Source organism: Kogia breviceps, chromosome 13 (assembly GCF_026419965.1).
Source record: "Kogia breviceps isolate mKogBre1 chromosome 13, mKogBre1 haplotype 1, whole genome shotgun sequence".
Taxonomy (NCBI): Eukaryota; Metazoa; Chordata; class Mammalia; order Artiodactyla; family Physeteridae; genus Kogia; species Kogia breviceps.
The window spans coordinates 78740596-78764544 of NC_081322.1; the positions used below are offsets into that span (position 1 = coordinate 78740596).

At 41.9% G+C, this 23949-nt stretch overlaps 1 protein-coding gene and 1 long non-coding RNA gene across 5 annotated transcripts in view; one reads left to right on the plus strand and one right to left on the minus strand.

The window, feature by feature from the left end:
* Positions 1 to 11883, minus strand: part of RGS17 (regulator of G protein signaling 17) — a 107070-nt gene extending 95187 nt beyond the window's left edge. For both annotated transcript variants that reach the window (XM_059083102.2, XM_059083101.2), the window contains exon 1: positions 11668 to 11883. The gene's annotated coding sequence lies outside the window, so the exon portion shown is untranslated. The remainder of the gene's footprint in view (positions 1 to 11667) is intronic.
* LOC136792388 (uncharacterized) overlaps positions 1 to 23949 on the plus strand; it is a 516901-nt gene that overhangs the window by 117627 nt on the left and 375325 nt on the right. The gene's annotated exons all lie outside the window — the stretch shown is intronic.

Genomic DNA, 23949 nt, shown 5'->3' on the forward strand with positions numbered 1-23949 from the left:
CAGAAGTGTCATCAACTTCATTCTAGACACTCTGTGCCTCCATTGACATAGCTTAAGAGCAGACCTGTTGCTTCCTACTGAATCAACCAGGCTTTTAATCCACAGCCTGCGAAACATCTGCTAGAACTCTGATGGGTGTGGCAAACCCTTCCCCAAGCTGAACTCAGCTTATTTCCGCCCTAACCTCTGCAGCAGTTTGGTTTCTCCAGGTCTTCATGGCATCCGTGTTACCTAGATACACAGGCTCAAATCTTCTATATCAGCTTTAAGGGTCTTTTCACATCTTCTTAATCTCATTGGTGACCAAATCCTGAAGGCTCTGAGTGGAACGTGATGTCATGACATCATCTTCCTACTGCCTTGGGTTGGCCCTTGGCCGTTTCCCAGTTCAGGCCTCATCTTCTCTCACCTGGACAGCTGAACCCGTCTTCCTGCTGCCTTTCTCCTCCCCACTGCCCAGACCTGACATGCACGGTCCTCACCCTGTAATCCCCTACTCATACGGTGCCCATGTCGCTCTGGGTCTGTCAAGGACAATGCTAGCTTTTCACTTGGAGATTAACACCTGCCAGTATCTGTCTCCTTCTTGGCTTTATCCTGTGATTTCCTGCATGTACTATATATTTTTGGAAAACTGTGCCACAAAGTATTTTTCAACTTTTCCTAGTCCTGTGCTTTTTTTTCTTTACATTATCTTTGAGCCTGGAAGGCCACTCTTTGCCTGTCAAATTTCCATCTTTCACAACCTAAGTGTCCATCAGCAGATGAATGGCTAAAGAAGATGTGGCACATATATACAATACGTATAGCTAATTCACTTTGTTACACAGCAGAAACTAACACACCATTGTAAAGCAATTATACCCCAATAAAGATGTTAAGAAAAAAATTTTCCGACTTTCAATAGTTTGAGAAAATATTACCACTGCAAAAAAACTTTTGCCAGATCTTGGTCTGGCCATCTAAAATGAATCTAAAGTTCCTCACAGCATTTTATTTCGCTCCTAGAATATAACAGGAATCCCAATTTACATACATATTTTCTTTCTTCAACTAGTCTTTAGTTTCCTTTAGCCTTGGCTATGATTTATTTAATTATACTATTCCCAATTCCAGAGTAAGGCTCTCGATAGTTGCATTAATTGTGAATAAGAAGGGAGGAAACAAAAAGGGTGAAAGGAATAAGTAGCTGAACGTGAAGGCAAGTTGTGAATCGAATGCAAACACTTGGAAAATCAGACAGACGCAGGCATATTTATAGGTGCACCAAAAGAGCACTCTCTCTTTCCATCATTTCTGCTTGTTCATAATTTAATTTTTTAGATTGTGAGCTCTACTTTCAAGCACATGACCTCCTTCTGTTTTTCCTGAGATCTAACCAGACTGGGACTTTTCTGGGGCTAGTGGTCAGAGGCCAGTACACTCAGTGCCAACGCTGATTTTGGCTGTAATAAGCAGCTTCACTAAATAAGTATTTTCAGGGTTCCTACTAAGCCATAAATCCACATGTCCTTAAAAATAATCTCCTTCAGGGTGACGCAAGAGGGAAGAGATATGGGAACATATGTATATGTATAACTGATTCACTTTGTTGTAAAGGAGAAACTAAGACACTATTGTAAAACAGTTATACTCAAATAAAGATGTTTAAAATAAATAAATAAAATAAAGGGGTTTAGTTACCAAGGTGCTCATCTTCAAAAAAATAATAATAATAATAATAATAATCTCCTTCAAGCACACTTGTCACTCCCCCGAAGTCTTAATAAATAGTTCAGACATTAACTCATTGTACTGCCCACTGCTCAATAAGACAAAGCTTCACACGTGCCTTTATTCATTGCAGGTATTATAAAGCAAAGTGTAAAGATCCCTTTAGGTCACAAAAATAAAGTTAATTTTATATAAGACAGACTTAGGAGTACTTACATTTAAATAGAAAATTTGGAGCAGATTTTTTTTATCAATGTGGTTGAATTTGGGTATCACCCACAAGAATTTTGTAACTATTCAACATAACCTATGTCAGGTCAAGAAAAGTGCTGTGCATTTTTTCCTTCCTGGAATTAACATTTATTTAATGAAATTCTACTTCACGAAACACCACCTGTATTACTCAGATGTTCAGTCAATGAAATTACTGAATTAATGGAAAAAATTACCTTCTTAAGATTAGGTCACACGAATTTATGAAACTGGAGGTGGTTACATAATACAGCAGAGTTACATAATAATGTACTGAATGATATTATACCTTAAGACGTAATAAGTTTTTAGCTAATAGTCTCGTTTTCTGAGCCCAGCCTTCCTGCTTTTTGCTTGACTTTCTTTCTTACATCACTGGTGTCTCCCCTTTGGATTCTTACGTATGTGTCATCCCCTCCCAGCGTTTGGCTATGATTGCATAGGCATCAGGTCAGTTATTTCCTGCTCTCAACCCATAAACAAAAAGGGAAGACACACCCATATTCTCAAACATTGACACATAAAACATCTTTTCAAAATATTAAATTTTGGCAACAATTCCAGTATACAAGGATTTCTCTATCCCTTGGTTTTCAGCATTAAAAATTATACATAAATATATCCTTCAACTAAATCCATCATTTATATAAATATAGGTGGGTCATTAAACACTGGATTTACTAAAAGTAATTTAGTCTGAAATATTTCTTCAACAGCAAAAATTCAGATTACTGGACATGAGCTAATGAAGAAAACATGGGCTCTAATAGCTTGAATCAAAATTGCCAACATCATTTATTCATAAACTAGCAGACATATGACAATCAGGCCAGTTTATTCTTTTGTGTGTGTGTATGTGTGTGTGTGTCTGTTCCAGTAAAACTTTATTAACAAAAATAGGCAGTGGGCCAGATGTTTGCCCATTGGCTGTGATCTGCCAACCCCTGGTCCTGAGAATCAAGTCTTAGAATCCGCAGAAATGAAGTTAAAGACACAGGCTGCCACTTAATAGCGACAAATTCTGGGCAAGTTATTTAACTTTTCTTTGCTTCAGTTTCCTTGTTTATAAAATGCGGAGAGACAGACCAACATGACAGAACCAATTTCATAGGATTATTCTGAGAAGCAAGTGAATTAATATAGGAACAGTAGGCCAGTTTATTCTTGACCAGCAGAATGAAATAAAACAGCAGGGTTTTTTTTGTTTTCGTGTTTTTCCCTGACAGATTTAACATTTGCGTTCTTGATATGTTTTAAATTTCAGGCACAAAATTGTGTGACTCTCCTAAAAATTATATAAAATAACATAAACACCTATTTTTCTGTAAAGTGTCTGATGTACAAAAAGAATTTATACTCCTTCCTCTTCAATTTATCTCTGTAGAAATGTCTCTACTACTACTACTACTACTACTACTACTACTACTACTACTACTGCTGCTGCTGCTAGTAACACTGTAAGAGAGAAATGGGGAAGTGAAATGTCACACTCCACCCAACCAGTAGGGAAGGAAAAATTTTATATTTCAATTCACACAGGAGTATTTAGTACTCTAATTTACATTAAAGTATTTAATACTCTAATTCAAAATGCAGCATTCAGTTAGTCTTAACAGTTTATAAATTATATTGGTTATTATATTGCTTTATAGCATAACCATGCCTTAGTGCCTTCAAAAAAAAGATACTCATTTTTCCTGTGCTTTTATCTAGTGAGTCTTGACCATGCTAAACTCATAGGTCACCAGCAAAATGCTGTATGGTGGTGCTGAGTGAAATAAATTGAGAACGAAATAGGTTGAAACCCCAAATTAGCACATATAGTTACTTATTAACAGCCCAATTAAAGGTTTAATGATTAGCGAGTTAAATTTGGTGGCTGAAATGAGGGTTTAGCTTACTTTCAAGTTAATTCATTCATAATGTCAATATCTTTCATCACCATATACAGGCAATTTAACTGTATGTTCACAACATTTTGCTAGGAAGGACTTGAAAGTCTTTACCTTGACTTTATAAATGGTATCAAATCATCCTAGATCAGGATAAATCCAGTTACTAGATTTCCAGATCACTCTAGTGATTTCAGCAAGTAGGTGCTGAAGATGGTTTTCTTTAAAATCAAATGTTTTTTTTTTTTTCATATCTGAAAAGATTATTCTGGATTTCTGGTCAACTTACTATATTACAAAAAGATTGTTATCAATGAAAGAACTGCAATAATATCGGGATAAAAAATTATAATATGTTTATTGTATGGGTAATGCAGATCCTTAGGAAGGGTGGGGCTATCACTTTATCTCCCTTTGCTCATCCCCTCACCCAACATTTTAACATACCTGAAATTATATGATGATGATTACCCAGGGTAGCCTTTAAGTGAGGGGGAAAAAGCCATAGTACACATATATGCAGACAATTTGTTCACTTTAATGAGGGAGAATTGGGAGTTGAGCAGGGTTCACAAAGAGGGCTGAGCCTCGAGTCTTCTGTTGTTTGGACATGGTGGTAGATGGTAAATCATCCACGAGCAGGGCCACTTCCTGCTCTCCCTTCCCCTTATGTGAGCCTCTGCTTAGCAGCTTTTAGGCTCACTGACCTCAAAGTGTAGAAGGAGCAGAGATTTCTACACTTTGAGGTCAACGAGCCTAAAATTCCTAAATCCGAAGGAGATCCTTGCTCACTACTTCCACGTCGTATCTAGTTATGACTTGTAAACTTAGAATGACCAGTGCTCACCTGACGAAAGCAAAATAATACTAAGTCGAAGAAGCTTCTATGTGAACTTGTGGAAAGGGGCCACGTTTAATCATTTTTTTGCATCCAAAATCATATCGCAGAGCCTGGCACATAGTAGGTGCTCAAGAATTTTATGAATGAATGAATGTTCACTTAACAGGTTGGTTAAACAAGTTGGTCAGGAAAGCATTACACAGCAGACGCATGGAGAGCAGCCTCAACATTAATAAGGACCCATAGTTAAGACAAATATTGGTAAGAAATGAAAATCCCTTCAAGCACTTATCTACAGGATGATTCTTGGGTTTATTTTAATTATTTTATTTATTATTTTAATTATTCTTGGGTTTATTTTTCATTATTTAATTCTAGTACAGTATATAACAGTTGCATAGTGATTGTTAATACATGACAAATTATGGACATAATTTCACTTACTCCCTCAACATTTTTAAGGTATGTACAATCAGTCTTCAATTTACAGATAATGACGCTAAGGCTCAACAAAGTTAAGGCTAAATCTCTGGTTATGTGAATCCAAAATTTGCACTCTTTCTACCAATTGCATAAGCTGCTTCTAAAGTCTTTTTTTTTTCAAGGGCAATTTTCCATATGCTTTTTCACACCTTCTAAATTAAATCGCATAGGTTGCTACTTTTCTTATAGCAGACTTTCAAATATTTGTTGATTTTGATTAATTGAAGCCTGAAAAAAAGTAGAAGTGTTGAGGGAAACAGGGTGGAGACATGGGGTAGTTTTCCTAGAACCAAAATAGACTCTTAAAATTTCTAGATTAGATAGCCTGTCATAATATACCAAAAAAACAAGCCCCTACCGTTTATTGATACTAGAGATACAGACGGGGTTGTCAACTTTCACAAAAGGTTCTCACTGGATTTAATTCACGATGCCATTGGGAAGACCCGAGATAATTAAAGAAATGAAATAAACACTTACCTGCTCGTTTCATTTATGTCATAATTTCCCCTGGGTTGTGTCTGTTTTCTTTTAATGCCATGGCTCTTGAATTAAAACCTTTGTATTTCAATAGCCAATCGGAAGTTCTGTGAAAAGGCCAAAGGCTGTGACCTAATCCAAGGAAGTAAATATTTGCTTTGTGAACCACATTCATTGTCTATAATAAAGTTATATTTATTGAAACAGATTTTTTTTGAAAAATCTCAAATACAAAGTTTAAGGAATTCAGAGAGGTCTTAGATGTTTATTACTCATTCTAGAATTTCACGTATAAAGCATTTATATAATTCAATGAAAAAGCCTGCACATCTAAAAACCAGGAGAGCAAGCACTCAAATCCAGTTCTATCTGAAACTGAGCTTTTCTGTTCCACCAGAGCTCACCACTCCCCCTACAGGGGCCTCCTGTTCATTATAGATTCCAGGTTCACTGATTCTGAATTACTGAGGCTTTACTATATTTGATAAACTGGAACCAGCAATAATTATAAAATTTTACACTTTCTAGGTAGTTTAATATCTAAGGGACCTTACAGATTTTCCAAGCTAAATATTTAAGCTTTTGAAACCAAATTTGTCAATAGCCACAGAATTTAAAAATTCAAAACCAGGAACTTATCAGAGCACTGAATAGTGTGAAACACTACAGATACAGAGCTCATTAAGGTACTAGATTAGTCTCAACATTCAAATATTTAAATTTCACCTCCAGTTTAAAAATGAGATAAGACAGGATTCTAATATGACATGGCCTTATAATGAAGCTTAATTGATTTCATGCTGATGAGAAACTTCAATTAATGCTCTAGAGGACCTCCATCTACTCCCGTATTTCCTTTTAATCTCATTTATCTCAGGAAAACTCAAAAGTTGTCCTGTAACATTGGCAACTGGCAGAAACAATCAATGAAAATCTGAGAACTTGTCATGTGACGTACATGCTTCTTGTTAGTAAGGTGTGAGTGTGTGTGCATAGTACCCAAACAGAAAAATGACAGACCTCAACTAGTAAAAGGAACTGTGCGCTTTGGAAGGCCCCAGCATGGTGGCAGGTGGCAGTATGTTATGGACAACATAGCAGCCCTAATGCTCATCCGTCTCCAGCCTTTGGTGATGTTCGTGCCACTCCATTTGAGCTAGGGCCAGGCAACCACAAGGATCTCTGTAGTCTTTGCCACGTGTCTTCTTTGTCACTAAGCATTTCCTTTCTTTGCTTTTGCTTTGTCTTTCAAAATTAACATTAGCACTCTCAAATAATAAAATCATTCAGAATACAGTGGAAAAATGGGCAGAAGACTTGAACAAGAGATCTTCAAGACCAAAAAAAATGGCTATAAGTATGTCAAAAAAGTTATCAGCATTCTTAGTAACCAAAGGATTAAAGGTTTGAAAAATATCATTTTCACCTATCAAGTTAGCACAATTTTTAAATTTTTATTTATTTTTTATTGGCATATAATTGCTTTATAATGTTGGGTTAGTTTCTGCTGTACAATGAAGTGAATCAGCTATATGTGTACCTAGATCCTCTCCCTCTTGGACCTCCCTCCCCCCCCCCCCATCCCACCCCTCTAGGTCACTGCGGAGCACGGAGCTGATCTCCCTGTGCTATACCGCAGGTTCCCACTAGCTATCTATGTTACACATGGTAGTGTATTTATGTCAAACCTAATCTCCCAATTTATCCCACACTCCCCTTCCCCCGCCATGTCCACATGTCTGTTCTCTAGGTCTACATATCTATTCCTTCCCTGCAAATAGGTTCATCTTTCTACATTCCACATATATGTGTTAATATACGATATTTGTTTTTCTCTTTCCGACTTACTTCATGATGCATGACAGACTCTAGGTCCATCCATGTCTCTACAAATGACCCAATTTCATTTCTTTTTATGGCTGAGTAATATTCCATTATATATATGTACCATATCTTCTTTATCCATTCATCTGTCCATGGGCATTTAGATTTAGGAAAGAGTTTTTAAAAGATGATATTTTGTTGGTGAGAACTAGATGCTCTAAGTATCAAGCCTAAAGGAAAAAATGCCATAGATATGCAGACAAAGCCTACACCTTAGGATGCACATCAGTTAAAACAGTAAAATATTGTAAATAACGTCACATTCAAAAAAGAAAGAATAGCCAAATAAATTGACAGCCATAAGATGAATTATTTTGTAGTCATTAAATTATATTAAAAATACCAATTCCAGTTTCTTGGGAAATGTCAACAAAGTAATGTCAGTTGTTTAAAAAAGCAAGTATGAAGCTCTACAATATGATTCTAATTCTTTAAAAAAATGCCCCATTTATTCATAGGAAACGAAACTGTGGTAAATTTCCCCATATGTTCAATAGCGGTTCTTTAGATATTGGGAAACATGCAAGGCACATGTTCAGCACTTTATACACGTTGCGCCACATTTATGCTTGCAAACATCTTAGGAAGTGGGTCTTTATCCCTGCTGTTATATCTGAAGAAACTGAGGCTCAGAGCTGGTAAGTAACTTGACCATGGCGACAGAGCTATTAAATGGAGGAGCCAGGACAAAAGCTAAGGTCAACTTGACCCAAAGCTCGTGTTCATCATGTCCATGCCTGCCCACAGGTAATTTAAACTTTGTCTGGAAACAGATCAACAATAGAAATATTATAGGAAAAACATGCATATTCACAAAGTGACAGTTCTAAAAATGGTTTCCTCCAAAGATGTAGGACCATGAACATGATCTTTAGAATCTCAAACTAGTACGTTTGGTAATGAATATGAGCACTCTTCTAAAAAAGAAATGTAAAAATCTTGGAAGTCTTCTGTGAACCATGCCAAGTCTGCAAAATTTATTCATTGAATAAGTTCTTACTTAACACTTGCCTTTTGCCAGATATTGTGCTAGGTATCGGCACAACAGCAGGAATAACAGTATAAAGGAAGTTCTTTGGATATTAGGTGAGTCTTTGGGGGTTAAGTGGAGATGGGAAGAGATAGTGAGGGTGAGAGTATCTATCAATCTAATATCAAACGGCCTGGCTACTTACATCTCAGGACACTTTTATTTCTTTAAGCCTTCCATAAAAATGTATAATATTTCCGAGGATCCAGGACACCCCCTGGAAATGTCATACAGTTTTAAGCCTCTACAATGAATTCATGCTTACACTCTACCTGTAGTAATCAGATGAAATAAAATGCTTTTTAACATCACATAGAATTATTCTCATCCACTGGGTATACAGTGGTTCTTGCATATGCCCTTCTGGGTGGTGCAATATTTTCCTTGTTAAGTAAGCAGAGATGCACTATCAGAAAAAGGATTCTCAGAAGAAATGCCATTGGATGGATTCCCATCCATCTTGGCTCCATATTTCCTTATCCATGTCCACCTTTCACTTTTCCAGAAAAGCCCATGCCTTTCAGCAAATTGGCTTCTAATAGGAAGGCCACTAACTCTACAACTGTAAATTAACAGGTAAATGCTTTCTTACTTTTTAGTCTGTGAGTCAACCAGAATTTTTATCAGTTTAGTTTTAGATTCGGCTGTTATAATAAGGTCACGTGGGTGAGGATATGTACATGTCTCCTTTTCTTCAAAGCTTCTGTCCCTAGTGGTAAGAAATGTTAAGGAATGTTTTGTCTTTTGTTTTTTAAAATTATTATTATTATTAAAATGTTTACAACGTCCATAGAAATGATAATGACTTAGACTTTCAACATTATGAGTTCAAATAAATTAGGACCCTGTAGGAAGATCCCTAAAAGCAGAGAGCTATCTATTTGAGCAGGAAAATGGATGCCTTATTAATGAACAGGAAGAGCAAATTAACCTCCTTGTTAAACCTCTTCCATGGCCACTAAACACCAAGGAGTAGCTGGAGGAACCAGAGCAAAAAGGGTAGAATCTGTCACAACAGACACCTTATGTCGCTTGTTCTGTAAATTAGGTAGTTCTCTTAATCTTTCAGACTACAAATTCAGGAGGAAGGATGAGTGCCCACGGCTCTCAGATCAGGTGTCATTGCCATGGCGATTCATCTTATTTAATAAATGATACCATCTAATCCTTTGTCGTAATAAACACTTGTTTTCTCATTTCTAAAAATTGTAAATAAACTACCCCACCATGATTTCTTTAAATATAGTTTTTAAGATTATTAAAATAGTGAATAAGTCTCCTCTCCCATGAGTGTGCTAATTACTGTTTTCGTTCCTGCTAACAGAAGAAACAGCTTAATAATAGTAACTTAACTGGAGGAGGTCAAACTGCTCATTCATTTGAATTTATGAGTACAAACCACCTTTTCATTAGACATCAGTGAAAAGTATATATTTCATAGATACCTACTATTGTTGCCACAAAGGATTTCAGAAACAAATACAATTTACCCAAAGTGTTTCACAGCTTTCAAAAGTATTAAACACACATAATGTCTAGCAGCTAGGAAACCAAGAGAAAAACATTATTTTTCATTACAGGAGTGAAAATTGTTTCTCATTTTTCCAATTAAATGATTTTCAGAGGGTTCATCACCAGGAAAACCAGTATGTATGAACGCCGGAAATGCAGATGGCAGTCTCAGAAACGCTTATTCTAAATGGGAATCCAACTACAAGATTTCTCTCTATTGTTTGTGATAGCCACCCCATGATGGAAATAGTCAGGCTGTAAAACGATTTTTAAAAAGAAAAGGAAACAACTGTGGGAAGATTGCAAAGTTCTCTAGACAAACCTTCAAGTGACTCTTTTAAGTAAGGAAACGTTTCTCGAAGGGTCAGAGTGGTTAGGAAAACTACTATGCCAGGAGCCAGGATCAGTCTTGCCGGAGCGAACGAGATTGTCCCAGGTGAGTGGGTGTCCCGGGGCGCAGGGCGGGTCCCCGCACGGCTGGCGTCTTTTTGGCTGGGCGACCCTTGCTCTGTCTCCAGGAGCCCAGCGACTCCTGAGGCTGCGCGGGCTGCCCGGGACGCCCTGCCAGCAGCCTCCCGCTCGCGAGGATCACCTCCCCTCCTCGGCTGCCGAGGCCAGCTCTGTCTCTCCGCCATCCTCAAGTCCTCCGACATTTTTCACAGAGACAGGGAGGTAGGGAGTAGAGGAAACGGCCGAGTGTCTGCACCCAGCCTCTGCTGCAGCACGAGAAGAGGGAGAGGAGGAGGAAGGCTGGCGGGTAAGCTGCTGTTAAACTGTAATTCTATCGATAATGAAAAGAATCATCATCACCTCTAGCAAGAGAGCCTCGGATACACCCACCCGGGCAGCGGCTAGGGGGTTGACAGGCGTTCCACCTCCTCGCCCCCTCGAAGGCTGTGAAACCTACCTCAAGCCGTGCACACTAGAACTCCCTTCCCTCCGACCAGAGGGAGGGGAAAGAACAAAAGAGGCCTCCGCCCCCTACCCACACACCTCCGATATTTTACCGACGCTCAAGGTATGCATTTTTGCACCCCCTTTGGCTCACACCTTCACCACCTGCATTTTCCCAAAGGCGAAGAAAGAAAAAAATACCACCCCGAGGTGATTGGTCGATTGGACGCTGTTAATTTCACATTCGGTTTTCTAACGAACAGCCACCCTGATCGGCAGGTCCTCGCGCCCCGCGGGGTCTCCCGCCGCCCCCGGCCCTCGCTGCCGGATCCCCAAGGCGCCCAGCTCTCCGCCGGGGACCCGACAGAAGGTTCCCTGGGCGGGCAGGACACTCGCCCAGCTGGTCCGCAGCAGCCGGAGGGCGACGAGCGGACCGCGCAGAGGCTGGGATCCAACTTCCCAAACCCGCGGCGCGGCCCGGGCTTCCTCCCGCGGCGCCGCGGGCAGCGCCGAGACCCCCGCGCCGGCTGACTGCCCCGCCCGGGCACAGGCAGGTTGCACTCTCCGCCCCCTCTTTCCTTCACCTCCGCACCCCCCCCACCTTTAAAAAATTCATCCATCGGTGCAAAGCAGACATTTTGATGTCATTTACTTAGCACCGCTCGGTATCAGAGGCAACATCTTACCCAGTCGCCTGGAGGTGTGGGCAGCGCACCGATGGGTCCGGGGGCGCGAGGCTGAGCTGCTCGGTCCTCTAGCGGAGCCGGTTTGCTGCCATCCGCCCAACTTCAGCACCCCGCTGGCGAGGAGAAGGGGAGAGAGGCGAGGAGGGAGGGGTGGGGGAGGGGGAGGAGGGAGAGGTGGGCGGGGAGGGAGCGGGAGCCTCTCGGCAGCGCGCATGCGCCCCGCGGGCGGGCGCAGCCCCTCGCCCGGCTCGGCCGGAGGTGCCGCTTCTTCCCTGGGCGTGCGACCGCTTGAGTCACAGCGCCCCCCCGCCCCTCCCGGGCCTCCAGGCCCACGCGCGCTCGCCTCGGCTCGGCGCCCACGGCGCGGAGGGGCTCGGTTGCAGCTCCGGGCTCCGGCGCCGGGGGTCCGCGGCTTCGCTGGCATCTTGGAGACCTGGGAACCTCCCTTGATGAGAGAGGCTCTCGCGCCCAGGCTCATTCAACTTCACGTTCACCCGCAGCCCGCGTTATTTCACCCTGCGCTTCGGGCGAATGTTGGAAACTAGAATCCTGTCTTTAAGGAACAAAACAGGTGCAGCAGCGGGGTCCCAGTGGAAGCAGTCCCCGTGTGAGGGTTCAAAGAAGTGTGAAGTTAAGCAAACGTTGCTTACCAAAAGACTCGACTTTATCAAGGGTTCTTTACTTTATTGAAGTCCTCGGCCAGAATCTGACCCTTTTCCCTAAGAATGATCACAGATGCTCTCGGGTCTGGGGCACATGTTCTGTCTCAGACGTCAGGACCCCTGGGGCCAGAGTTTTGAGTGAGAGATGCTGATGACAGGGCAAGAGTAGTGAATTACTAACAGAGGTGTTGATGCCTAAAGCATCCTTCGCGGACAGCTCCGTACCGATCAGGTCTGATAACTGCTGCTCCCAAGCGGATCCCAGCTTGGTAGTGAAAGAGCTTTGGATACTTAATGCATCCTCAGCGCTAGATTGCATCTCCGATGATTAGATTGAAGTGTCTGTGAGGGTGAATTAGGGAAGCGGGTGTCTTTCTCTTCAGATGTGGCATCTGTGGGAAGAGGAGTGAGTTCCTGGCAGGAATGATTAGGCTTTTTTTCTTATTCCTATTTAAAATTGATTACTTGTAAATGTATATGGTTTCCCATTGCTTGTGTGCTTATGCATTCAAACAGCGTTATTATTTCACGCTCCTTTTTTTTTTTAGATCTAGTTGTTTATTTTATTTTTTAACATCTTTGGAGTATAATTGTTTTACAGTGATGTGTTAGTTTCCACTTTACAACAAAGTGAATCAGTTATACATATACATATGTCCCCATATCTCTTCCATCTTGCGTCTCCCTCCCACCCTCCCTATCCCACCCCTCTAGGTGGTCACAAACCACCGAGCTGATCTCCCTGTGCCATGTGGCTGCTTCCCACTAGCTATCCACCCCACGTTTGGTAGTGTATATATGTCACGCTCCTTTACTGCACACCCTCCTAGACCTCCCCCACCTCCACCCCTACTTGACTGAACTGTGTCTCGGCTTGCTCTAGGGCCTTCCTCTCTAGCTACACCCTGCCTTTGAGTACTAGTGATCTTCAAAGTGTATTCCCCGGGGCTTGTGCTGGTCTGCAAATTGTTCCTTATTGGTCTCTAATGAGAGATATGTTTAGAAATTGAGAGGAAGACTTAGAAACTTTTATAGCAGTTTGGCGTTGCCTTGGCATCCAAGCACATTAGTTAGTTGGACTTTGTATGTTTTATTTTATTTGTAAAGAACTCATTTTTGTTGGATTTTACAGAAGTATTGGTCCACGCAGGGTGCATTGAAAATAAAAAAGTCCTTCATCAAAAATGGTTTGAGCAGCACTGAATTCTATATAACTCCCAGATTTATATCTCCACCGGATCTCTTCCAGGGCTCTTTTATGTGAACTACTTTTACATCTTCACTTGAAGGTAATTATAATAGCTTTTACTGAACAATTACTGTGTGCCAGGTTCTGAGGTAAATGTTTCACCTAGATTTCTTGTTTTCTCTACAAGATAGATACTATTATTATGCTTAACAGGCACCTCAAAAGCAGAACTCCAAATATCTAACCCCTCCAAACCCATTTCTCTTCTGTTTCCACACAGTCACTGCAGACAAAAATTTAGAAGTTATCCTTGTTTTGTCTCTTTCACCCGTACATCCAATTAATTAGCATGTCATGTTGTCTCCAAAATGTAGCCCCAATTCATCTACTTTTCTCCCTTCCCATTGGTATAACCTTAGTCTAAGCCTCTGTCAACACATTCTCCAAACAATAGCTACGTGATCTTTTGAAAACATAGCCAGATCACGTCAGGCTTCAGCTTTAAACTCTCCAGTGAGATTTCATTGCACTTTAAGTACAAACCCTAATCCTTAGCACAGCATAGAAGTATCTATTTAATCTTGTCCCAGTCTAGGTGTCCTATAGCCACATCGGACTGTTTCTTGAATAAGTCGACAGTACTTGCTGTTCTTTTTGTCTGGATTCCTCTGACCGCCCCCCCTCCCCCATAGAAGGTTCCTAAGTATCCCACAAGTCTCTGCTCAGATATCACCTACTCAGATAGGCCTTATCTAACCAACCACCCAATGTAATCTGCTCCAGTGTTTTCCTCCGTTGGATCCCCTTGCTTTATTTTCTTCCAGACATTTTTCACTATCTGAATCAGCTTGCATTTGTTGACTTGTTTATTATCTCCTCATTCCCCTCTACGATAGAGTCTCTCAAGCGGGTTCCCTACATTTTTCATTGTTTTATCTCTAATGCCCAGAATGGGATTTGACACATCGTGCATACTCAGTAAGTATTTAGTGAATGAATGCGTAACTGAATGAATAAATAACACACTTAAAAAGTATTCGTTAATTTTCCTGACACTTCTTCTTGGATCTCACTGCTGCCTGTCAGAATCTGTTGGTTCCCAGAAGTGCACAGATAGACCATATTGTTTCCCCTGCCCACCCTGCCAAAGACGGCTCCATGGAACGATACACGTCTCAACTAGATGCCAAAGTAGTGTTCCTAGAACCAACTTTAAAACAAACATACCTGATAAGAAAGACATCTGACTCCTGTGGACTTCCCTAAGTTGTAATAATGGCCGTGTGGGCAATTGTTTGCACCTATGACAACTTGGCTGCTCTGCTACTCGTTCACTTGCTGAATTCAAACGTAACCCCTCGGTGACTTTCTTTCCTAGTTGTAGCTTGTTGTGTAATCCTTTGTGTATTAGCCAGAATCTTCGGTGATAGCACTCTAGGAACTGGACACGTTGCCATGTTCTGAGTGTTAGAGAGATGGGTGGAACCAGCCACTGCTTTAATGACCTTCATCACTTGCAGCCTCCGTGTGTATATCTGGGTCTTCAGAAATATCTGGAGTTCCAATGATATCAAATGATGGATAGGTCAATAATTCAACTCAATAAACTTTATTAATGTCTACTACAGCCTGGCATTATGACTTTAAGTTTTTTGCAAAAAATGTAAATGTCATATAAAATGATTATAAGTGACTCAGAAATGGATTTCATTTTATTTTGGCCATGGGGATGCCTTCTCTTCTCTTTATACCGCATTTCAGATCTCACTGGGTTTATCATCACTAAACAGCTGTGTGGTAAATATGAAAAGCAGCATTTGATCATGAATATTTCCATGACATTATGAATGTGTTTTTCAAGTAGAGAGAATCCGGATGCAGCAGCAGATTTTGCTATAGGAGGCAGACAGAAGATTTGAAGACAAAGTATATGCAGACGAGATACTGGAAAAACACAGAGCATCATAATATTTATAGCACATTTACTCATAATTAAGGGTATTTGTCATCATTAGGAGACATGGAATCTACCTCAGTTAGTTTGGTATCCTCCAAAGGTTATTTCAGAAGGAAATTATGTAACATCTTTACATTTTATTCTCGCTTTTCCCACATGCTCATTTATTTAAAAACAACTGCTTTACCTTTGAAAAGTGGAGGGAAAAGGAAGAGGTTTGTTTGAATCTAGGAAACCCTGACTGCTCCATCTGGACAGACTTCTCCAGAGTGACGTGTGGAAGGATAGTTAAAATATGACCACTTACACATGCTTTTTCTTCATTTTTAGTAAGTGGGGCTCCTCATGTTTCTTTGGCTAGTTTCATTCAAACTTTGGAGACAGGCTCTTCTCAGGGAAATTATTTAGATGGAAACTGAGTCACTTTGCTGTACACCTGAAACTAACACAACATTGTAAATCAACTATACTTCAATTTTTAAAAAGTGATAAAGTAAAAGAAACAGAAGTGTGCAGAATCAGAGGAGACAAAAAAAAAATAAAATACTTGTATTTCTTCATTAACATTTGAAGGAGATGAGAGAAAGGAAAGACAAGACAGTCTGCCTCCCAAATATATAAAATGAGACATAATTAGAGTTACACATTTTATATATATACTTTATTTTTAAATCAGTCATCAGTTATTAATGTCTCCTTAATTGTTTAACTGACCATCATTGAACTGAAAGGGCTCAATATTATTCTTTCAGAATAGCATTAGTGATTTTATAGGGTAATTCGCATTTTTCACATTTCAATTGAATGAGTCCACTGCAGTGGATATAAACCCCTTCATGTGATTTTTATCAGCTATGCCCAATTTTGTACACCATAAACTCTATATATCGTCAAGCCATTCCCACAATGGTTTGACAGTATAGAGGTGTTTTTGAGTCACACCAAGTACTTTATAGAAGTTCTCAGTAGATGGACTCTGCATGCTCATGTTCTGCTCAGTACAACAGATCTATCATGTAATGTTGGACAGCAGTCCTCTGCTCCCCCATGGAAAAAGAGTGAAATGTTTATCTCACTTAGAGAATATAATGATGATCAATGATTACAGTCAGATTCTTTGTAGATGGAGAAAAGTTCCAGAACTTCATGGTCAATGTTGTATTGTTTTGAGATTTTTAAAGGCCCGTAAATGATGGTGGCGGGATTATGGAAGAGGCTTCTGCTTTGTCAGGCCTACTTCCAGAGCTGGATGGAAGGAAGAGGGGAGACAGGCAGTGGTTTAATTTCTCAACCATCTTTACTATGTTTTGGCTCATGGCAGAGCAAGTATAAAGTCAGAGGTGCATAAAGTCAACACAGACCTTTGTATATATGTGTATGGAGAGGGATAGTTTGCAAAAGATGTCTAGTATCCAGAAGGGCCCAGGTGACTAATTTTTGAGTTCCATATTGAAATATATATAAGTTGCAGATCAGAAAAATGTATACTCACATTGCAAAAGGCTTCTTAATGTCTCCATGGGTTCTTGATTTTCTGTGAACTAGTTTTACAGTGTGAATATGTTAAAATATGATATGAAAATACTTTACAGTCCCACCTGTCTTCACATTTGAATATTAGTAGCATTTACCTAATCCTGAATGATTGCCTCTTCGAGTTTCTTCCAACTATTCATTCATTCATTCACCCATTCACTTACAAAGCTCTTAGAAAGCATCTGTACTGGCATTCTGGGGGATAGAAATGCAGTGGAAAATATTGTACCTTTCATTGAGAATTTATAATTCAAGTGAGATAGGCTTTACATACATGAAGTTGCCAGAGGAAATCAATGAGAACACTTAAGATAATGTGCTTTTATCTTTTCTTTCCAGGAGGTAGGACAGAGAATGATGAAAAAGGAAATTGTATGTTTTACAGTCAGAGCTCTCAACTGCACAGCATAGAAATGACACAGGATCAAAGCAGCCCATGCAATTGCACACGTAAAACTTTCTTTGTATTGCACGGGACTGGTTTAGAATGGCTTGCAGATTTGCAATAAGAGTTCAAAGGAGAGATTGAGTATATAACATATTTAAATAGAAAGTTACTGGTTAATAATGATGTGCTGGATGTCCTGCTTCCACAGCCCACCTATCCCCACAGCTGAGACCAATAAATTACTATAAACAGGCTTAACCAACAGTTCTTACTCTTGGTCCAAAGAGCAAGAGGTTTCCAGAAAGAGGCAATACAGAGAGACCTGTAGGCAGAGCCTGTTGACTCTGCATCTATAGCCTCTCTTGGTGCAGCTCTGACCTTGAATCCTGGCTTCAGATCGTCTCCTTTTGCCTCTGAATGCCTACTTTGTTTGTCTGGAATAGGAGTGCCACTCTATTACTCAAATTTTTAAGAGGAAGGAGGTCCTGCTTTAGTGCTGCACTACCTGCTACCTGCTTCCAAAGTCCTTGCTGCCAAATACCTGCCAGTGTGCTTGTCCATCTATTTCCTATTGCCAAGTTCTTGACACCGAGATCTGCCTAGCAGCCAGGACATCTGCCAGTTGCCTACCGCTGACCTCTCTGATGCTAGCAACTTGCCATCCTGGCCTGGACCCTTGCCTGTTCCCTGCTGTCACCATCCCCTAAAGCTCTGTGGCTTTTCCCATGTGTTCACTTCTTTCCAGCTCTTAAGATCATTCATTCATTTAAGGATTCATTCATTCATATCTGCATTCATGCATTAAATTAACATTTACTGAGGGCTAACTCTGGGTCATCTACCTGTTGGAGACCGTAGGTAATAGGTGAATAATACATAAGCTCTAGTTCCTATGTCCTAGAGAATCTCCCAGAGTCTAGAAGGATGTGGCCTAATGAGGAAGACAGACATGTAAACCATATTTATAGTGAACGGTGAGCATTGCCCTCCGTCTACAAACATCTTTTCAAAACGGAGACATTTTGCTGCTATACAAAGAGCGTGGTGCCGTGTTTTACAGCCGGGAATTGGAATTCATCTGATGGAGGCTAGACTTTCAGCTCTCCCCTTCACTGGCTGGGTGACACTGGCAAGTTGATTTACCTCTGTAGGTTGAGTGTTTTCATCTTTGAAATGGGAATAATGACTAGATGTTTTACAGGATTGTGGTGAGGATTCCATAAGACATGCATGGAAAGTGCTTTATCATAGCTTCTGACACGTACTAAAGCACAATCAATTTTATCACGCTTTCACTTTCTTCTCTTCCTCCTCCTCCCTCTCCTAGCAGTCTAAGTGGGAGTGATAGGAACCAGGAAGAGAATCCTTGGCATGAGGGAAACATTCTCTGATCTCAGGGGCTTGGGTTAGAGGTCTAGGACTCTCCGAGCGCCCTGTACTGATCTGAGTCATAATGTTGTTTAGTCATTACCTATTTATTTGGTCGTCTCCCCCATGAGACTTCCATTCCTTGTGGGCAAGGACTTTGCTTCCTCAGCATCTTGCTCAGTGCCACATATGAACAAGTACCGGGAAATATTTGTTGGATTAAAACAAAAGGATGACAAGGCTTCCCATTGGGGGTGCCAACTGCATTAAATTTGAAAGAAGGAATTTACCACATGAAAGAGGAATAAGACTGCTTCAAGCATTGACAATAATGTGAGCAGAGCTCTGTGACAGGGCACCTCCAATGCATTCAGGAAATCTCAGGTTGTGCTGGAATCGTCTATCTGTCTGTCTGTGCACGGCATACGCTTTTGAATTTTGAAAAGTGGGCAGAAGCCAGATCCAAAAAGACCTTGTATGTATAATAACTGAAGAGTTTGGACATTTTTATGGGATGCAGAGCGTGGAAGGATATGAAGTGGGGCCCTTGAGGCTTTTCATGACCTTGTCCTTACTTCCCTTTTTCAGACTTCTCTCCTTGACTGACAGTTTGTGCTCCAGGACCACGAAAATGTTTGTACACCGTCCCTTCCCCACCCCTCAAACATCACAGTGCTTCTGTTTCCTGCGTTGTTTCTTTGCTTATGTGGTTCTCACTTCCCCCTGTTCACCAGCAACCCCCAGGGCCCCCAGGGACCCCTCTCTGCAGGCGATTATTCATCCTGTAGCCCAGAAGTCACCATTTCCAGAAAGTCTTCCTGAGTTCTGAGTTCCCTAACTCTCAGGCAGTCATTTGAGTTCACGTTCAATGAGTGCCCACTGTGTGTCAAGCACCCTGGTGTTTACTTTATGTCTATAGTTTGATGTAACCCTCAAAACTCTATAAAATAGGTGCTATTATCTTTTTTTAGAAATTGAGCAAACTGATATACTTTTGGGGGGATTTAGTCTACATTTTCAGATGAGTAAAAAGAAAAAAGAAACCTAGATAAATTATCTAGGGTTAAAGAGTGGCTGAGCTATGGCACTTGATGCAGGGTCTATAATCCCCACTGGCTTTGAACTTGAACACTACACTTCACTATCTACATTTTTTTTTTTTTTGAGCGGTATCAGTTTGGTAGAATACTAGGTTGACAGCTTTTTATTTGACCTTTCTGTGTCAAATCCCTTTTTACCATTCCTTGAAGATATCTTGGGCAGATTCCATAATTACCTGGTCACTTTCCATTATTAAACTCACCCAGCCCAGTTTAAGTTTTTATCTTTTTCAGAACCCTTTTTCTTCCCATGCAGGACAGGCTCTTGGCACCAGAGACTTGGAATGAAGACAGGGCACAGCCTGCTCTGTCACTCTGTCCCTAACCTCCTCTATCTAGGAGCCAGCGGGTTGGAAGGAGTCAGGGAGGAGAAGTGTAGAGAAAAGGGCGAACATCTCTTTACTTCACTGGTCTTGGCTGCCGTGCTCTCCTTGTTGGTGTACGTGCTTTGGAGACAGACACGAATGGGCTGGCATTTTCATTTGGATGGCACCGGTCCAGATACTGCTGGCTGTGAGCACGTGTGGGTTCGCAGGAGGGCCGTGCAGGGACACCCACTGTACAGTTCCCTTATATCCCTTCCAGCACTTCCACAACCCCTCTCACACCAGGTCCTGCCACTGACTGTGGCTGGAATCTTCTCACTGAGTGGAGGTCCTCTTGGCTGGGGTGCCAGCAAGTTGGCTCCAACACGGGTAAGTTTCACGATGTCCACACGATCGTGAGAAATTCACACGACATTGTTATCCCCAAGGGTAGGGAGTGCAGAAGGGTATCCTGTCACTTGTACCCTCTGTCATCCGTCTAGTCATGGGGTGGATGAGCAGATCTACACCCTTAGCAGATGTCCAATCAGGGTACTAAGGTGATGCTCCTCTATAGCATCAGCCCTAGTCTATGGCTTTGCCTTTAAAAATATTTTTATACATAAAATATATCATTCATAATAACATATATGCACAATTCAATGAACGAGAGTAAAAATAATAAAAGTAACTGCCATGCGTTTACCATTTTGAGAATTAAAACATTTCCCAGTACCTCAGCTGTCCCTGAGTACGCTGTTTCTGGATTTTGTGTTAATGCATTCTTAGACATTAAAAGAAATTCCTAGCACCTGTATATTGTATTCGTTTTCTATTGCTGACACAGTAAATTACCACAAACTTGTGGCTTACAAAATACGAATACGTTATCTTACAATTCTGTAGGTTTGGGTTCTGACATGGATTTCACTGGCTATAAAATCAAAGTTTTGATAGGGCTGCATTTCTTTCTAGAGGCTCTAGGGGAGAGTCCATTTTCTTGCCTAGTTTCTGGAGACCACCTGTTACGAAACGCACGGCCATGGGCCCAGCGCACAGTGAGGCCATACAAACCAAAACGTCGGAGTTTGGAGCAGAGAAAGGTTTATTTGCAGGGCCATGCGAGGAGACAATGGCTCATGCCTTAGAAACGCTGAACTCCCCGAAAGCTTTCAGCAAAGCTCTTTTGCAGGAAAGGTGAGGAAGGGGCATGGTTAGTTGTTGCACACTTCTTGGTGTCAGATCCTTTGTTCTTGAGGTCAGGTCAAGGTCAAGTCATGATGTTCCTGTAAACCTCCACCAAAACGAATGTTATTCTCTGTTCTGACAAAAAGGGCAAGGTCCCAAGGCTCAACTGTCCCCTCCAAGGTCCAGGCCCTGGCTAAGAAGAGGGGGCCAGTTACCCTGCCCGGGAGCGGCCATCCAGCACCCGGTCTGCATCCTCCTGCCACAGTGCCCAGGCCCAGCTGAGGACGCAGATCTCAGCTGCTGGCGCCCTCAGGGCCAGGTCCCCAGACCCTGCCCAGCCGTCATCACTGAGGGAGCCAGGCGCCCAGGACCCCGCCGGCCCTCAGGCTTCTCGGGTTACCCCAGTGGAGGCTGGGTTGCACGGACTGAGACCCATGGAGATGGCCACTACCGTCAGGTCACGGAGCTGGGGGTGGGGAAGAGGTTCGCTGCTGCTTCAAGGCCTGGGCCCGGCCAGTGGATTGCTGTGGCCAGGCCTCCGGAGCTCTGCAGGACACAGCCTCCCGCCTGTCCCCGGAGTCCCCCAGCTCACCCGCCAACCCGAGGCCAGAGGGCCTTGAGGGCCCTGGGGGGAGCCCCGACCCGCCTCTCTGCCATGAGGACCCCTGCAGGGCTGACAGTTGGTGGAGAGGGACCTCCAACCGCTGCACTAGGGTCCCCGCCCCTATTACACCTCCACATTCCGTGGCTCATGGTCTTCTTCCATCTTTAAAGTTAGTAATGCGGCATCTCTCGGACCCTTCTTCCTTGGTCACACTTAGTCTCCCCCTAAGGGACTTTGTCACTTAGTCTCCTTCTGACCACACCTGGAAGAGTCTCTCTGCCTTTAAAAATCCATGTAATTAGATTGGACCCCCTGGCATGATCGCCCCATCTCAAGGTCCGTAACTTAACCACATCCTCCAAGTCTCTTTTACCAAGTAAGATAAATATTAACAGTTTTGGAGGATTACATCCTTGGAGGACATCTTTGGAGGGGGCATTACTCTACTTACCACATAGATGTACTGCTAAAAACATTTTGGGGCTTCCTTGGTGGCGCAGTGGTTGAGAATCCGCCTGCCGATGCAGGGGACACGGGTTCGTGCCCCGATCCGGGAAGATCCCACATGCCGCGGAGCGGCTGGGCCCGTGAGCCATGGCCGCTGAGCCTGCGCGTCCGGAGCCTGTGCTCCGCAATGGGAGAGGCCACAACAGTGAGAGGCCTGCGTACCGCAAAAAAAAAAAAAAAAAAAAAAACACAAAACAAAAAAACCATTTTGTATAATTTTGCCTGTTTTCACCCTTTATACAAACAGAATTAAACAGTGTATATTCTTTTGTGACTTGCTTTTTTCACGTAATATTAGATTTTGAGTTTATCCATGTTGATGCATGAGATGTAGATTTATTTTCATTACTATATAGTATTCTATTGTAAGAATATACTATGCCATACTACAATGAATATAATACACCATTTACGTATCTGTTCTGCTGCTAATAGACATTTTAGTAGAGTCAACCCTCAGCATCTATGGGGGTATGGATTTCAGGATACCCAGGGATAGCAAACTCCACGGATGCCCAAGTTCCTTGTAGACAGGCACACCTCTTTTTATTGTGCTTCAAGTTATTGCACTTCACAGACGTTGCATTTTTTTACAAGTGAAGGTTTGTAGCAACCCTGCATCAAGCAGGTCTATGGGTGTCGTTTTTCCAACAGTATTTGCTCGCTTCATGTCTCTGTGTCACATTTTGGTAATTCTTGCAATGTATCAAACGTTTTCATTATTACTATACTTGTTATGATGATCTGTGATCAGTGATCTTTGATGTTACTGTCGTGATTGTTTTGGGGCACCACAAACTGTGCCCATATAACCTGACGAACTTAGTGAGTGTTGTGTGTATTCTGACTGACCCACTGACCAGCCATCCCCTTCTCTCTCCCTCTCCTCAGGCCTCCCTAGTCCCTGTGACAGAACAGTATTTAAATGAGGCCAACTAATAACCTTACCATGGCCTCTAAATGTTTCAGTGAAAGGAAGAGTCGCATGCCTCTCACTTTAAATCAACAGCTAGAAATAATTAAGTTTAGGGAGGAAAGCATTTTTAATGCTGAGATAGGCTGAAAGCTAGTCCTCCTGGACCAAAAAGCCAAGATGTGAATCCAAAGGGAAAGTTCTTGGAGGAAATTAACAGTGCTGCTCCAGTGAACACGCGAATGATAAAAAAGTGAAACAGGCTTACTGCTGATATGGAGAAAGTTTTAGTGGTCTGCGTAGAAAATTAAACCAGCCACCACATTCCCTTAAGCCAAAGCTGAACCCAGAGCCAGTCCCTAACTCTCTTCAATTCTTTGAAGGCCGAGAGAGGAGAGGAAGCTGCAGAAGCAAAGTGTGAAGCTAGCAGAGGTGATTCATGAGATTTAAGGAAAGATGCCATCTTCTCCATAACATCAAAGTGCAAGGCAAAGCAGCAAGTGCTGATGGAGAAGCTGCAGCAAGTTATCCAGAAGATCTAGCTCAGAGAATCAGTGAAGGAGGC